Source organism: Ovis canadensis, chromosome 1 (assembly GCF_042477335.2).
Source record: "Ovis canadensis isolate MfBH-ARS-UI-01 breed Bighorn chromosome 1, ARS-UI_OviCan_v2, whole genome shotgun sequence".
Classification (NCBI taxonomy): domain Eukaryota; kingdom Metazoa; phylum Chordata; class Mammalia; order Artiodactyla; family Bovidae; genus Ovis; species Ovis canadensis.
In genome coordinates, this window is record NC_091245.1 from 254,375,335 (window position 1) to 254,387,280 (window position 11,946).

Below are 11,946 nucleotides of genomic sequence, written 5' to 3' on the forward strand. Positions count from 1 at the left end.
ACAAAGACTGGCTTACTGGATACAAAAACAAGACCCCTATATATGCTGTCTACAAGAGACCCACCTCAAAACAAGGGACACATACAGACTGAAAGTGAAGGGCTGGAAAAAGATATTCCACACAAATAGAGACCAAAAGAAAGCAGGAGTAGCAATACTCATATCAGATAAAATAGACTTTAAAACAAAGGCTGTGGAAAGAGACAAAGAAGGACACTACATAATGATCAAATGATCAATCCAAGAAGATATAACAATTATAAACATATATGCACCCAACATAGGAGCACCGCAATATGTAAGACAAATGCTAGCAAGTATGGAAGGGGAAATTAACAATAACAAAATAATAGTGGGAGACTATAATACCCCACTCACACCTATGGATAGATCAACTAAACAGAAATTAACAAGGAAACACAGACTTTAAATGATACAATAGACCAGTTAGACCTAATTGATATCTATAGGACATTTCACCCCAAAACAATGAATTTCACTTTTACTCAAGCACACATAGAAACTTCTCCAGGATAGATCACATCCTGAGCCAGAAATCTAGCCTTGGTAAATTCAAAAAAATTGAAATCATTCCAAGCATCTTTTCTGACCACAATGCAGTAAGATTAGATGTCAATTACAGGAGAAAAACTATTAAAAATCCCAACATATGGAGGCTGAACAACACGCTGCTGAATAACCAACTAATCACAGAAGGAATCAAAAAAGAAATCAAAATATGCATAGAAACAAATGAAAATGAAAACACAACAACCCCAAACCTGTGGGACACTGTAAAAGCAGTGATAAGGGGAAGGTTCATAGCAATACAGGAAACAAGAAACAAGAAAAAAGTCAAATAAATAACCTAACTTTACACCTAAAGCAATAGAAAAGGAAGAACCGTAGGATTAGTAGAAGGAAAGAAATCTTAAAAATTAGGGCAGAAATAAATGCAAAAGAAACAAAAGAGACCATAGCAAAAATCAACAAAGCCAAAAGCTAGTTCTTTGAGAAGATTGAAGCAAACAGTAGAATGGGGAGTGGGAGAAATGAGATGTTTGCCAGAAGGTACAAAGTTTCAGTTATGAAGGATGATAAGTTCTGGAGGTCTAATGTATAACATCTTGACTATAGTTAGTAATATTCTATTATATACTTGAAACTTGCTGAGAGTAGTTCTTAAGTATTATTACAAAAGAAAAAAAAAGGATAACTCGGTGAGGTAATGGATATATTAGTTAGCTTCATTGTGGTAATAATTTCATGGTGTGTACATATGTTAAAGCATCATGTTGTACACTGTAAATATATATGTGTTACAGGCCAGGCCTAAGAGACTGGCAGCTTCTACTTCCTGTCTCTGAGAACACTTTTTCTTAGAGTCTTGACTTGTCACATAAGAAGGCTGACTGCCATGCTGGAGGAAACAGGCGGAGAGGCCCTGGTATCATATGGAGAGCAGAGGTACCCAGCCGAGCCCAGCCTTCAAGCCATACCTGCTAAGGCATCAGGCATGTGAATTCAATAAAGCTGTCTTGAACGCTTTAGGTCAGAACAACTACCACTTAATGATCCATGTTGACATCATGTGCAGGAGAGTGATCCATCTGAGTCCTACCTGAATTTCTGAGTCAGAAAATTATAAAATAGTTGTCAATCTATTGAGTTTGGATTAATTTGTTACACAATAATAGATAACCAGGAGAACCATTATCAGTTCAGTTCAGTCGCTCAGTCGTGTCTGACTCTTTGCAACCCCATGAACCAGAGCACGCCAGGCCTCCCTGTCCATCACCAACTCTCGGAGTCCACCCAAACCCATGCCCATTGAGTCGGTGATGCCACCCAACCATCTTATCCTCTGTCGTCCCCTTCTCCTCCTGCCCTCAATCTTTACAGCATCAAGGTCTTCTCCAATGAGTCAGCTCTTCGCATCAGGTGGCCAAAGTATTGGAGTTTCAGCTTCAGCATCAGTCCTGCCAATGAATATTCAGGACTGATCTCCTTTAGGATGGACTGGTTGGATCTCCTTGCAGTCCAAGGGACTCTCAAGAGTCTTCTTCAACACCACAGTTCAAAAGCATCAATTCTTCAGTGCTCAGCTTTCTTTATAGTACAACTCTCACATCCTTATATGACTGCTGGAAAAACCATAGCCTTGACTAGATGGACCTTTGTTGGCAAAGTAATGTTTCTGCTTTTTAATATGCTGTCTAGGTTGGTCATAACTTTCCTTCCAAGGAGCAAGCGTCTTAATTTTATGGTGGTTTTTCAAGCTGTGGTTGTGGATAGGGGTGCTGAGGGCAAACAACAAACACCAGGTTTACTCTAAAAATCACCTGTAACAAGGTTTGTGCCTTACACCCAAGATAGGCTTTATACATCAGAAGATGAAGATTATAACTTCCCCCTTAATAAGCACATCAAGTCCCTTCTTCGCAGTTTTCTTTTGTTAGTCATATTCCTTCCTTCCAATTTTCAAGATTTTCAAAATCCTATTTACTATCTGTTTTCATCATCCCTCTGAATTTTGTGTCATTTATAGATGAACACTCAAGCATGGATTTGTTGCCTTATTATTATTATTATTTTAACTCCTTTTAAAAGAAAACTTACTAGGCATATCTGCTAATGAGAGTTTTCAACAATAACAGCAAAAACTAAACTTTTTTACCTGGAGTTCTAAAGTCACTTCTTTAAAGCTTGTGACCAGTGGAGAAGGACAAGATCCTGTCATCTCCAGCCTAGAAAAAGAGAGGAGGGAAGGAAAACATTGCATGGAGCCTTTGCCTGGTAATCTCACCACCTCTGGTGAAAAGGGGCAGGAGCAATTCCCCAAAAGGAGAGTTGAGTACTTGAAAGGTGGACAGTGTATTTCACAGGGAAGAGATGCTGGGTAGTCAGAAAAATGAAGTCTACTATAGTTTCCCAAACTATACTTGTGTAGATGCCTATAAAATCATCAATTTTTTTTTTGGAAGTCACAATGTTTATCTAGTTACCATCATATATACCATCCTATGATATTTTATGCCCCATTGCTTTTGCCTGAAATTAGGTGAAAAAATCTTTATTAATCAGTGAAAGTATTACAAAGTCTATGGAAGGCAGGATAACAAGGTATTTTTGTTTTAAAAATCCAACATCCTTGTTGGTGTAACCAGATGTGCCTTGGCTTTTGTTTTTGTGTATTCATTAGCTTTCATTGTTCACAGTGATCTTGTAAGAATCTGGCCAAGCTTTGCAAAAGGATGTCGCACTGGCCTCATTCCAAGGAAATTAATAATCTTATTTCAAGCTCCTCTCCCTTCTGTTAGCTGTGGGCTTCTAGGCAAGGCCACTGGTGTTCCCCTCTCTATGAAATTACAAGATGGTTCAGGCTCCCAATATTTCTATTATAGAACATACTGTCTTTCATTGAAAAATTGCCTCTTATGAGTATTATTCTCTGTTCTAAAAAGATGTCATTGTTTCACTCCTATTCTACCCTCCTTCTGTGTTCAAGGTCGCTAGTTACTCTATTATTCAGGCATACAATATTTTCATAATTTTTTTCCAATCAGTTTCAGTTCAAGGACTTACATGCTCAATATCCCCCATAAGTTTTGCCATTTCTTCTCATGAAAACATTTTTCATAGCATCTCTTTCTTCAGCAGCTTCCATGTATTCAATTCCTCCTAATACATTGCTGCATGGAACGTAGGCAAGCCTTGTTTATGGTGAGTTTTGTTGCGGGAGGTGGGAAGGAGAATGATATTTTTCTCATATTCTTATATTCAGAACCAATTAACTAAAGTTTATTGACTGTTTTGGGAAATGAATGTTTTCATCTAGCTTACCTGGAAAAGAGTTCTGAGCTTCCAAGGGGCAAGAGATAAAAGTTTTGAGGGTAGCAGAAATAGACCATAAATCAAAAGGCAAAGTTAATCAAAACAGGAATTTTGTGAAAAAAGTACAGAAAGTAAAAAAAATCCTTTTGATCAAAGTTTCAAAATAAAATGGTCAGAAATCCTGCTCAAAATAAAAGAAAGAAAAGAAATCTTGCTCAAACTAAAACTGTATGTCTATATGTGTTACATTGGTTTCTTTTCTTCCAGTTTTATCCAGATAATTAAAATATGTATAAGTCTAAGGTGTACTGCATAGTGATTGACTTACATACATCATGAAATGATCACCACAATAAGTTTGGTGAACATCCATCATCTTATGTAGATACAAAATTAAAGAAAGGGAAAATAATTTTCCCCTGTGATGAGAATTCTCAGGATTTATTCTTTTAACTTTCATATATAACTTACAGCAGTGTTGACTGTATTTCTCATGTTGTACATTATATCTCTGCTGCTGCTGCTAAGTCACTTCAGTCGTGTCCGACTCTGTGCGACCCCAGAGATGGCAGCCCACTAGGCTCCCCCATCCCTGGGATTCTCCAGGCAAGAACACTGGAGTGGGTTGCCATTTCCTTCTCCAATGCATGAAAGTGAAAAGTTAAAGTGAAGTCGCTCAGTCGTGTCCGACTCCTAGTGACCCCATGGACTGGAGCCTACCAGGCTCCTCCGTCCATGGGATTTTCCAGGCAAGAGTACTGGAGTGGGGTGCCATTGCCTTCTCCACATTATATCCCTAGTACATGTTTATCTTGTCTTTGGAAGTTTTTATCTTTTGATCACCTTCATCCAATTCTCCCTCCCCCAGTTCCTCACTTCTACCAACAACCAATCTGTTCTCTTTTCTATGAGTTTGTTTGTTTCTGAAGTATAATTGACTAGAATAATATATTAGTTCCTGTTACACAACATAGTCGTTTGGTATTTCTATACATTTCAAAATGCTCACCATGATAAGTCTAGTTACCATACAAAGATATTATATAATTGTTGACTATATTCCTCACACTGTATATTTCATACTCATGAGATGATCGCTCAATTTAGTCACTCAGTTGTGTCCAGCTGTTTGTGACCTTATAGACTGTAGCCCTCCAGGCTCCTCTCTCCATAGGGATTCTCCAGGCAAGAATGCTATGCACTCCTCTAGGGGATCTTCCCAACCTAGGAATCAAACTGGGATCTCCTGCATTGCAGCCAGATTCTTTATCAGCTGAGCTACCAGGAAAGCCCCCCAAAAGGGGAAAGTCATGTCCAACTCTTTGCAACCCTATGAAATGTAGCCTGCCAGGCTCCTGTGTCCATGGAATTGTCCACATAAGAATCCTGGAGTGGGGAGCTGTTCTCTTCTCTAGGAGGTCTTCCCAACCCGGGTATCGAACCCAGGTCTCTCACATTGCAGGCAGATTCTTTACCATTTGAGCCACCAGGAAAGTCCAAATTAATGACAGCTTATCATGTACTGCTTATGACCATGAAAAACTGCAATTAAAATCTTCATCTACAAAATCCCAAATCAGAGAGCTGATAAGAGATGGGTATGTTTAATTCCAAGTTATTTATCTTTGAAATTAAGTAGTACGGACAGTGCTGCCTTATAACACAGCATACAATGATGTAAAGCTAATCTTTAGATCAGAAAGTAATCCTCATAAGAGGCACTATTTTTAATGAAATAGACTACATATTCTCAGCTCTTCTCTCTATGAGAATCACAGATCATTTTTCTTGGGTTGGAAATCCAAACAAACCCAATAGTTTGATGTTAGGGAGACTTCTAGAGCAAGTACATAAAACAAGGACTTCTCCTTTTGTGCTACCATCGTTATCATGCCAATCCCAACAGATATTCATTATCATGATACAAACCAGCCCCACCACACTCCCTAGCTGTGTGAACCTGTAAAGTTACCTAGCCTCTCTGAGCCTCATTTGTAGCATCTGTAAAATGGAGAGAAGAGACTGGACCAAGATGGCATACTAAACACATTTCACCCTTCTTTTCTCATCCTAAAACCTTAGAAATGACAGAAAAAGATATTTTGAAAACTCATAGCTGTTTGGAAAACAACAAAACAACAAAGGATGGTCTTAGTGAACCAGAAATTATAAGGAATTGTTGACAGTCAGGAAGCAGGTAAAACTTGATAGAGAAATTGTAACCTAAAACACACTCAGGAAAGGATGGTTGGAGAAGGTGGGAAGCTTCAAGAGCTCAGAGGAAGCAAACACGAGTGTAGACATGGGAGTCCTGAGACAGCTGCCAGGTCAGAGAATTCATAGAAGGGAGCTGGGCCGCTCTGCCCTTTCTCCACCCTTGCCTTTCCCAGGTCGGGCAGTGAACAGAAGGATCTAACGTCTGGGCAGAAGCAGAATGTTCTAGGTTGAGGGTACTATGGCTGAGCACACCTGAAAGAACCCAGAGCCTGCTGCCTGGAAGAGTAGCTCGTGACTAATCCATCTAGAACATTCCCAATATCCTCCAACCCAACCTCCAGAAGAAGAATGTGGCTCTAATCAGAATGCCTCTTCCACACAGGCTAATGGATTCTGCAAGTATAAAGACACAAATCACCAAGACGGTAATTTCAAGAAGCATTAAAATTTGACAAAAACCAATACTGCAACACTTCATGGATTCCTTCTCCGGGTAGGGAAAACCTCCTGGAGAAGGAAATGGCAACCCACTCCAGTATTCTTGCCTGGGAAATCCCACGGACAGAGGAGCCTGAGGGGACTACAGTCTAGTCCATGGGGCTACAAAAGAGTTGGACACAAGTTAGTGACTAAAACAAGCAAACACTGCAAAGAACTAAAAATCAGTGGATAATAGAACCAACACCCAAGTAACATTTAGTGGGAGAAATTATAAGATATCTTAAACAAAGTGTAATTTTAATCTTTAGAAAGATACCAAAAGATATCCCATGAATTTCTTCAGCTTATTCAATGTGTACTTTTTGAGCACTATTATGTGCCAAGCACTATGTGTACACTGAAAATACAGCAATGAAAAAAATAATTCCTACTCTTTTAGAATTAAGATTCTAATTGTGGGAGCAAGATATAATCAGAAAAAAAAAATGTCGGTTGTTAATAGCCGTGAAGAAGGCTAAAACAAGAAAAATTTAAAAATTTTAATTTTATATTTTAAATTAAATTTTATTTTATATTAAATTTTATTTACATTTAATTTAAAAGTATAGCTGATTTATAATGTGTTAATTCTGCTATATAGCAAAATGAGTCACTCTACACACACATATATATACATATACACTCTTTTTCATTTTCTTTTCCATTATGGTTTATCACAGGATATGGAGTATAGCTCCCTGTGCTATCCACTGGAAACTTGTTGTTTGTCCATGTGCTTAGTTGTTCAGTTGTGTCTGACTCTTTGGGACCCAATAGACTGTAGCCACCAGGCTCTTCCGGCCTTGGGGATTCTCCAGACAAGAATACTAGAGTGGGTTGTCCTGCCTTCCTCCAGGGGATCTTTCCAACCCAGGGATCAAAGCCAGGTCTCCCACATTGCAGATAGATTCTTTACCATTTGTCCATTCAGTCAGTTCAGTTCAGTCGCTCAGTTGTGTCCAACTCTTTGCAACCCCATGAATTGCAGCACACCAGGCCTCCCTGTCCATCACCAAATCCTGGAGTTCACTCAGACTCACGTCCATCGAGTCAGTGATGCCATCCAGCCATCTCATCCTCTGTCGTCCCCTTCTTCTCCTGCCCCCAATCCCTCCCAGCATCAGAGTCTTTTCCAATGAGTCAACTCTTCTTATGAGGTGGCCAAAGTACTGGAGTTTCAGCTTTAGGATCATTCCTTCCAAAGAAATCCCAGGGCTGATCTCCTTCAGAATGGACTGGTTGGATCTCCTTGCAGTCCAAGGGACTCTCAAGAGTCTTCTCCAACACCACAGTTCAAAAGCATCGATTCTTCGGCACTCAGCCTTCTTCACAGTCCAACTCTCACATCCATACATGACCACTGGAAAAACCATAGCCTTGACTAGACGGACCTTTGTTGGCAAAGTAATGTCTCTGCTTTTGAATATGCTATCTAGGTTGGTCATAACTTTTCTTCCAAGGAGTAAGTGTCTTTTAATTTCATGGCTGCAGTCACCATCTGCAGCGATTTTAGAGCTCCCAAAAATAAAGCCTGAGACTGTTTCCACTGTTTCCCCTTCTATTTCCCATGAAGTGATGGGACCAGATGCCATGATCTTCGTTTTCTGAATGTTGAGCTTTAAGCCAACTTTTTCACTCTCCACTTTCACTTTCATCAGGAGGCTTTTTAGTTTCTCTTCACTTTCTGCCATCAGGGTGGTGTCATCTGCATATCTGAGGTTATTGATATTTCTCCCGGCAATCTTGATTCCAGCTTGTGTTTCTTCCAGTCCAGCGTTTCTCATGATATACTCTGCATAGAAATTAAACAAGCAGGGTGACAATATACAGCCTTGAGGTACCCCTTTTCTTATTTGAAACCAGTCTGCTGTTTCATGTCCAGTTCTAACTATTGCTTCCTGACTCTCATATAGGTTTCTCAAGAGGCAGGTCAGGTGGTCTGGTATTCCCATAATAGATTGCATCCCAAACTCACAATCCATCCCTCCCCTACCTCCTCTCTTCCTTGGCCACAAGTCTGTTTTCTGTGTTTGAAAGTCTATTCCTAAAATAAGAACAATTTTTAAAAAATATCTTTGGCAAAAATTCTTTAGACCACTTGAACACAGAAAGGCAACTACAGATATACTCTTAAATTTATTTCTAAGATTGTTCCTATTTTTATATATTAGATTCACTTCACTTGAAAACATGTTTCCTTGCAGAAATATGACAGACAATGGGTTATAAGTTTGGGCTATCCCCTTCTGTTACTATCATGGCTAGATATATCACCTTTTCATAGTTCAAATTTTAGTTTTGCTGGTGGATAATTAAATATGAGAGCAAAATTACATTGCTTCATTGTTTCTTTTTTTAAAATTTATTTTTAATTGGAGGGTAATTGCTTTGCAAGTTGCATGGTTCTGCTACAGAAAAAGGTGAATCAGCCACAAGTATACATGGGCCCCCTTCTTGAGCCTCCCCTCCCCAACCCAAGAGCAAGTTGTTAATATGAAAGACCTAGTTAGAAATTCCTGAAATGAAAAATATGATTGTTGACATGCAATTCTCAGTAAATGGACTGTATAACAGAGTAGCTGAAGGGGAAATTTTCAGTTTGAAAACTGAAGCAATGCAGTAGGATGAAGAGTCAGAAATACAAAGGAAAATTAAGGAACAAAAAGCATAGACTTACAAGGCCCCACGTCTGTCCAGTGGGAATTCCAGAACAAAACAGAGAGAAAGAATGCAGAGGGGTGGTGGTGGCTCACCCAAATCAGACTAGAATATTTTTCCAGTACTCAAGAAAGACCGGTGTCTTCAGATTCCAAGACCCTGCTAATACGCAACAAGATTTCCTTAAAGAACACTCAGCCAGGATACATTCTGGTAGATTTTCAAGACATCACCAGTAAAGAGATTACCCCAAAGCCTCATTCCTTCTTTCAACATCTATCTAGTAACCACTTAAGGAGTGTTGGTATGTATGTTACAGGCAGAGGGTCCAGGATCATGGTGAACACAGGTAAGGGGTCAACCTCATGGGGGCAGAGCAGGGGAGAGGCCAAGGTCAGTATATTGAATACTTAAACACATTAATTTCCTGTGAGTGTGTGAATGGGTGTATATGTGTAATCAGGATGAAGGAACTGGAAGCATGTAGGGGTGAGGGGCTCCTGTGGATTGGAGATCATGAAGGAATGCTCCGAGGAGCCCTGAGACTGAAGAAAAGGACCAGAAAAGGAGAGACCAGAGGAAACTTATTCCAGGCAGGGGGACCAGCAAGGTTCCAGGCTGCCATGTGGGAAGAAAAAGGTGTTCTAGGATGGGGGAGAGCCAGCATAGGGAGAGCAGGGTAGGTGGGATGAGAGTGGAGATGGTTGCTGGGATTAGGAACCCCGTGGAGACACTTGTGTCTCTGGATGACATATTGTGTTGTAAGGACTTCAGGGGATCATGACAGCCACTGACAACTTGTTTCTTCTCTGATGCCTCTTCTGCATCTTATATCAGCTGCCGGGCTAAGACCTCAACCTCACTGTCTGTCCTGGAGAACTAAGGAGAGTTTGGGGGTTTAATGAGTGATTTGCCCAAGCTCCTCCCTAATTTAACTTGCAGTTTCCAGCTCAGAGGGAGGGGCTACTGCCAGAGGGCACAAGGTGGGCCTGAAAGAGAATTGGGTGGGGCCCAGGCCTTGAGCTGTTTGGTGATCAGCATCCAACATGAATGAAAAAGTTATTCAAGTCCTGTCTATCTTCGGCTGGCTTGTTTGGAAGGTTGGCAGGTGATTGTGGGTGGAAGGTTGTGCCAGGAGAGTTGCAGCAGAGAGCAGAAGCCACTTGCTTTCTTCCTGACATGAGGTCTGATGCCTTTTTCCTATCCCCATTCATATCTGCAGTTTCCAGAACGGAAGTGGACTATCAAGAATCCATTTGAGAAGGAAGCATGGAGTAGCATTTTGAATGTGGGCTGATAACCGCTCCTTACTTATCAGCAGTGAACTGCAGGCTGCAGGGCAGCATTGGATCGGATGTCTAGTGGACGAGGAATTCCACATTCTCTGTCAGCAGGGTTTTGGCTGCAGAGAGAAAGTGACATTTGGGAAACTCAAGAGCCTGGCAATTGGCCCGGGAAGGGGGCTGGCCAACTCCCCTCATGGCTTTCAAAGATTCTTCCAGAGCAATCATTAAGCAAAGAACTCTGGGTCTATGGTCCTGACTCCAGGGTGTGTTTGAGGCTTGAGAGAAAGTCCACTGGGAAAATTTCAGGAGGTCGAGGACCAGGGAAGAGAAAATCCTAAGAGTTCTGCTGCAAGATGGCCCAAATGGTGGCTAATTCATGGAGCCGTGTGTTTGCATCCAGAGCTTAAGCTATGAAAATTGTTACAGGAAAACACCACTCTAATGCAGTCAGTAAGATCCCCATTTTTCAATCCTGTAAAACATGGGGGTCACAATATCAGGCACTTAATAAAAAACAGTATTTGTCACTGTCACCATTGCTACAAAATGCACAGAAGTAACGATGGTAGAAAATGTGTTGTGCACACATGGGCATTCATAAAAAAAAGAGAATCTTAAGTGACCACGGGTCATTGCTTTCTGTCCATCTGTCCCTCTCAGCTCCAGCCCAGGAGAAGAACTTTAGCTGCTCCTGCTTGAGAAAAGGAGTCAACTGCCAAGCTCAGTGTAACCAAGTTTGTATCATTCAGGGTGGTTATGGGTGGAGGTTTAGGTATTATTATCCTGGCTAAACCAATCTATGGTGCTGAGGGGGACTGATGACCTCAGACATATGGAAAGCAGAAGCTGTTAATAAGTATGGGTTCATTCCTGTGGGCCAAGGAATATTCAGACAAATTATAATGCCCCTGCTCAATATATATGTGGCAGAAATCTACTTTCTCAAAAAGGGTAGAGAGACACTGGGGGTGGGGAGAGGAGAATGGGATAGAGGGGAAGGAGCGAGAGGAGGGGTGAGGAGGAAGGGACTGACAGCTCAGATTAGTGAATTTATAGCAATTAGTCTGCATTAGCTTTTTGTCTCTACAACCCAAGAGTCAAAACCTCCTCTGTCATGGCTCCTAAGGGCATCTTATCAGGGATGAAAAAGTGCCTGTTATTGCATAGATATTAGAATTATTCCCCGATCAGATTCATTGCAATCAGGAGAGAGTCTTGATGACTTGATTATTATGGAAAGAGTTTTAATTATTGAAGATCAAGCAGTCTATAATCATTCTCTATCTTCCCAAAGAAACAAATAACTGGATGGAGGCTCTATGTGGGCCCACGAGTAGAAATTACACCACTCTTTTCACAACGAGTCTTGCTTTTCAGACCAGAGCCAGGTCTCTGCCTCTGAGTCTTTGTTTTCTACTTTGCTGCAGACAAGGGGGCAGGAAGTGTAGTCCTGTCTCATAAAGTGCTAAAC